At 38.6% G+C, this 6,162-nt stretch overlaps 1 long non-coding RNA gene across 1 annotated transcript; it reads right to left on the minus strand.

The window, feature by feature from the left end:
* Positions 1–228: 228 nt before the first annotated feature.
* On the minus strand, positions 229–2,848 carry LOC139786936 (uncharacterized). The gene is made up of 2 exons (XR_011722480.1): positions 2,409–2,848; positions 229–2,152 (listed from the first exon to the last, which is right to left on the minus strand). It is a non-coding gene; the product is annotated as an uncharacterized lncRNA (long non-coding RNA).
* Between the last annotated feature and the right edge of the window lie 3,314 nt (positions 2,849–6,162).

A 6,162-nucleotide genomic window follows, 5' to 3' on the forward strand; every position in this document is an offset into this window, starting at 1 on the left:
TATCTCGTGTAATTGATTTTTTTATAGGAAATGTTTGTGAATAGTCTTGTCAATTTAAATGCATGTTCTATCAAGAGACACGGTAGTGTCTCGCGCCAAGTACGCGCGAAGCGAGACGCACCGTGACTCTTTTACGCGAACGCACGAGTTGCGAGTACCCGAGATTTTGAGATCTCAATAACGAGTGAACGGATCAATTTCTAAGTAGGCTTGATCGATAGCTTGGGGTTTGATTTATAAATAAGAGTCTTTATTTTTCCGTTACGTGCCCTACGAGCGAAGATATTGCGATGCAAAGTCCAAATGTGGAACATTTTTATTTAAGAAACGTCCACGTCGGACAAAAATGGCGGCTGGTGTGTCACTTTCCCATTTTTGACACGAGAGTGCACTCGTGCACTGTCGCAGTGCGTGACAGTTTTTTATAACCTAGAAAAGGATAAGTGTGTGAGCCGCAGGGAGAAGTGATCCGCGCAGTTCCTTAACTGGGCTTAACGAACCTACGGCATACCGAGTTCAATACATCGCGGACATAAGCACACAGTTACACGGACATTCATATATATACACAGTGTCATATAGCCCAAAGGTGGGGCTGAAGGCACTATAAAAAAATCCCTCATCCGAGGGATATAACCCTAAAAAAAGTGTGTGCTAGTCGTGACCGTTGCCGCGTCGTGACAGATAGTGAAATATATATAAGTATTACGTGGAGGAATTATCGTATAATTAAAGTTACTACGGAAGTAAAACGCTCGCGTAAACATAGTATACGTGACAGATAGTGTGTGTGTGTGTGTATTATGTTACTACGTTTATGCGAGTGTTACTTCTGTAGTAACTTACGATAATTCACTCGTTTACGCGGAGTAAATTATCGTAAGTTAACTACAAAATCCCGTTTACGCGAAGGAATTATCGTAAGTTACTACAGAAGTAACGTTCGCGTAAACGTAGTGTGTGTGTGTGTGTGTGTGTGTATTCATGTGAGGATATAGTCTTATTTAATAATATTATATAATATTTTATTTATATAATTACCTATAATAATGAAAATTTTACTGTGGCGTACTGTGGTAAGATATATAAAACTCACTGGGCAGACAACGTGTGTATTAAAATGTTTTAAGTTATTAAATAACAAAAATATTCTTACATTATTTTAAGCATTAAGCAATTGTTATTCATTTTTTACTTAATTTTACTACGTTAAAAATTGCAAATTTTATATAAATCTTACTTTAACACAAAATTATAATTTAAATATTAGGAAAAAAGGAATGTAACTAATAACTCTAAAGCTGCATTTATGACATTATGATCAGAATGCCATTTTGTATAGTACAAACACAATTCATAAATGTGTAACAAGTTATCTATCTGTTGTGTCTCGCTATCTTGGGGCTCCGAGGGTTTACATATGTAAGGTAAAATCACTCTCAGGCATTCAAAGACGCCTATAACAGTAGAGGAATGATCGTCGGCGTTTCTTCCTGACGTTATTATATCTAACGTATAATCCATCACATAATTTAAACAGAACTGTGGCTTCCTGTAATTTATGGATGTTGTCAGAACCATATTAGCTGCTGCCCTACGAAAAGCTGCTTGAGGAGAGAAGATATTTTTAAAGAACGCCCTCAGTAAATTCTTGACATCCTTGTCTGTCATAAATGGTCCTAATACTTTGAAAATTAATGGTAACGACTGCGATAATGTTTCAATCACAGTATCCTCCGACCGATGCGCGATGATCACTATACATGGTATCAGATTTGACACGTAAGCTTTACTCCTCGAAGGGCGTATCATGTGACTCAGCAGGTCAAATCTCCAAAGCGCAGCCCTCAGTATGCATGCAGGTCCGTTTCTCTTTATCTCATTGTAAAGCTCTATCTGGATCTTAACGATGTTACTGTCGACCATCGCTCTTATAAATCTTGTTGAGAGACTCGTCCGCGACCATCCTGACGTTGGATTCCTCATCGTTGCAGAGTGCCAGCAGCGTTTCGATAGTGGCACTTAGAATCTGTGGCTTGATTTCTTCTACCCCAATTGTAGTGTGCAGATGACAATTGATATAATAAGAACTGCATAAATCGTTCTTGTTGCCGGCGAATTCCACTCCTTCTTCCTCTACGTCTCCATAAATCTTTAAAATTACAACATACAATGTTACTATACGATTATATAATAATATAATATAGAATATAATATATATAAATCTAATTAGCTTTTATAATAATTGCCAATTGCAGTAAAAGTAATATAGTGTTAACATTGCTTTTGCTGTAATTGGCAATAAAGTTGAAACTATAATTATACAAATGCTAATTACATTTATATTACAAAATTCATTATAAAATACAAATTCAATACAATAATAAAATTATAATTAATATTGTTACCTGGAACATTGCTTGAAGAGCTTTCGTTTTCTTCAGTAGTAGGATCATCAGTAGGATGATCAACTGCAGGACCAGAAGTTCCAGGACGATCAACTGTAGAACGATGAGAAGTTGTAGGACGATCGATTGCAAGACGAAAAGTCATAATCTCAAATTCTTTCGTTGCCAGAGAGCAACACTTCTGTCATATTATCGTCTCAATCTTTCCGCAGTATCCAGTGCTTCTTTATCGGGAGATTGCAGCGCGAAACAGACATTTGGCACACGAGATTCCACTCCCTGCGTGTTCTTGACGCGCCACTTAACTCTACCAAAAGTTTCGTACAACGTGCACTGTTCTCCTTTCTCGATAGACATTACATTAACTTTCTTGTAGGTACAGATGCAAGTGACCTGTAACGGTCACGTGACAGATTGCTTGCGTTGCTTTATAGGCACGATGTCCTTATTTGCTCTCTCCACGAGTCTCTGTACGTGATCGCAATAATTATTATGCTCCTCGCGCAACGCTTACATGCCCTTCAAAAGTCGTTCTCCCTCGTCCAATGCGAAATCGGATTGCGAGTAAACGATATTTAATGTATCGTCTCCTGTTTGGAGATCCACTGTTCGGCCTGCTGACTTTGAAGAATTGCTGATTTTGCGCGGCGTGTCTTAGATGTACCTCAAGACAGAGGGTAAATTGTAGTAGCTGGGCCCACTGATTTTGCATTGCGGACATGTATGCTTTGATTTTTTTCGTCGCAGGATGATGCTGAAGAACCAGCGCCTCACCGCGATCTTGCACTGCCGAACACTGTATGTCGCGCTTCTCTAAATCGCTCATCAAAGACTCATAATATTGTTCGATGCTCTGCGCATTAAGGTTCTTGTCGCTCCAATCACGCACGATTTCTGTTTCCTCCTTTGCGTTCAACCAAACCAATTCGCCAGTAGCCGATTGTATGAAATCGTACAGGGTCTCCAAATCGGAGAGCTTCTTATTCGATACGGCAAGAAGCTCAGCGTAGAGCTTTTGCAAAGTACTAAGGACGAGAAGTTATAGGACGATCAACTGCAGGACGAGAAGTTGTAGGACGATCAATTGGTTGATTATCAGCAGAGCAACCAACCGATCACACCAGCAGAACGGTCATCAACGGGACGATCATCAGCAGGATCATATTGAGTAAGAACGTGCATAGGATAAATCAAATTTTGTTAAGTCGTAGTCAAGTAACAAGTAATTCGTCGACTTCCATCTAAAATTAAGATATTAGTTAGATGGATCACATCCATCAAAATTTATGTAATTTAATACAAATATACACACATTTTTCGATGTATCTTTCGCCATCTTGTTAAATAGACTCCCACCGACTCGCTTGTAATTCATACAGCTCGTTAGAATATTTGCCATACTCTACCCAGGTAGCAAGACTCGTCATTTTGACGTCAATTGACGTCAAAAGTCTGTCATTTTGACGTCTTTTGACGTCATTTGACGTCAAAATGACGAGTGCTTGCTACCTGGGTATCATTCCATCGAAGACAAAAATACATGTGCCATCGATAACAACGCCATATGCTGCACAGCCTGGCGGAATGTCTTCCTTTGTAGATGGCATAAACCATTGACTTGTTGCTGTGTTGTACACATGTAACTCGACGACGATACCCTCGTTCCTGCCGCCGAAAACAACCATGAGATCCTTGATGGCGACTGCCAGGTGGCCATACCTTGATCGCGGCTGAGGCCCGGTCGGATTTGCGATCCGCTTCCACTTTAGCATGAGTGCTGCAATTTGTAATTCATACAGCTCGTTAGAATATTTGCCGTCCGTTCCACCGAAGACAAAAATACGTGTACCATCGACAACAAAGCCATATGCTGCACAGCCTGGCGAAATGTCTCCCTTTGTAGATGGCACAAACCATTTGATTCGTTGCTGTGTTGTACACATTAACTCGTCGACGATGCCCTCGTTCCCGCCGCCGAAAACAACCATGAGACCTTTGATAGCGACCGCCCGGTGGCCATGCCTGGGTCGCGGCTGAGGCCCGGTCGGATTCGCGATCCGTTTCCACTTTAACATGAGTCCCGCGCGATCGTTACATCACTAGCATCACCACCGTCGCTTTTGTCGTCGTTGATGTCGTTATTGTCGTCGCCGAACACTCGACCAGTCCATGGTGGAATTAGAAAGGTGAAGCATTCCGAAGGATGCGCAGTAGTCAATAAAATCAGCCAATCAAATACAAGCGGCAATGCAAGAAACAATATGGCGACTGACGTATTAGGCTGCGTTCGGAAACGTCACCCGGGTACACACGGGTATACTCCCTTCTCCTTCTAACTCGCTGAGTTAGAAAGAGAAGGGAGTATACCCGTGTGCACTCGGGTGACGTTTCCAAACGCAGCCTTTATTGTTTACTACCATTAATCGTGCTCGCTGTTAATATACTTTTTCATTTCATATATTTTTTTATTACGGTGTTTCTGTATTTACAGTGCTCTTGTAGAAAAAGGTAAGTATTTTTATACACATTTATATATCATTTTTTCTGTAAAGAGTTTACTGATACATACTCTATTTCACGTAAAGCGGATCAGTAACTTAACCTCGTTTTAATACATGTTTAAACAAATAATTTGATATTGGTATTGTTGTTCCGTCAGAAATCATGCCTGTGTGTGCAGTTCCAAACTGCAAAAACCATCTCTAATTCCACCATGCATCGTTCTATCCTTCTTGGCATTCAATGAATAACAAAGACAGAACGACACTTGTGTCGACTTGTGTCACTAAAAGGAATTGGCCTTACGAAAGAAGAACGATGGCCTACAGGTGCTAAAAATATATATATATTATTTTTACAAAAAGTTGATAATAAAAATTAAGCAACTATTATCAAATATAGATACACATTTTACATAAAAAAAAATATGCCATGACAGCCGGTCATGAAGTAAGCACAACAAGATAACCAATCCGCATTGCGGAAAAGCAACAACAATATTTCGATAGATTCGAGTATGGATGACATACCCTTTTTAGAAGAGGATGCGTAACACTACAAAATGCATGATATCAGTACAAAATTACCTTTTTCAAAAAAGGTAAAAAAAGGGCGCCAAGTACACGCGTGGTTGTTACCTCGAAAAAAAACCAAGTGGTAGTATCATTAATTTTAAATTCAAAAATAAATAAAATCTATTCTAACCTAGGTGGTAGTAGCTTTAATTTTTCTTAACAAAATTATTAAATTACAAAATTGTTACTTTATTCAATCCAAGTGATATCTACCTCGAAAAAACCTAAATAACAAGCAGTATCTATTTAAAAAAAAATATGTGAAATCTTTTAATACTGCGCCAATTACAAAGAGAGAATATACATATATACTTTAACAAAATTATTATTATATCACAACATTGCGTTACCAAACTCAATCCAAATGATACGTACCAACTTAAGTGGTAGTAGCCTTATTTCTCCTTAACAAAATTATATCACAACATTGCGTTGTCTAACTCAACCTAAGTGACATGTATTTTCAAAAAAATATATGAAATCTTTAAATTACGCCAACTACAAAGAGAATATATATATTGCTTTGAAAAATAATTGTAGTGCAACTACTCTTAAAAAATAAAACAAAATTGTGTTACCTAACTCAACCCAAGTGGTATGTATCTTTGTATTCCTGAGAGTCTTTCTATCAACCCAAGTGGTAGTAGTTTTAATTCTCCTTGATAAAATTATAATATTAC

The sequence above is a fragment of the Temnothorax nylanderi genome, unplaced genomic scaffold (assembly GCF_030848795.1).
Source record: "Temnothorax nylanderi isolate EJ_2023f unplaced genomic scaffold, tnyl_v1.0 TNYL_tig1202_pilon, whole genome shotgun sequence".
Classification (NCBI taxonomy): Eukaryota; Metazoa; Arthropoda; class Insecta; order Hymenoptera; family Formicidae; genus Temnothorax; species Temnothorax nylanderi.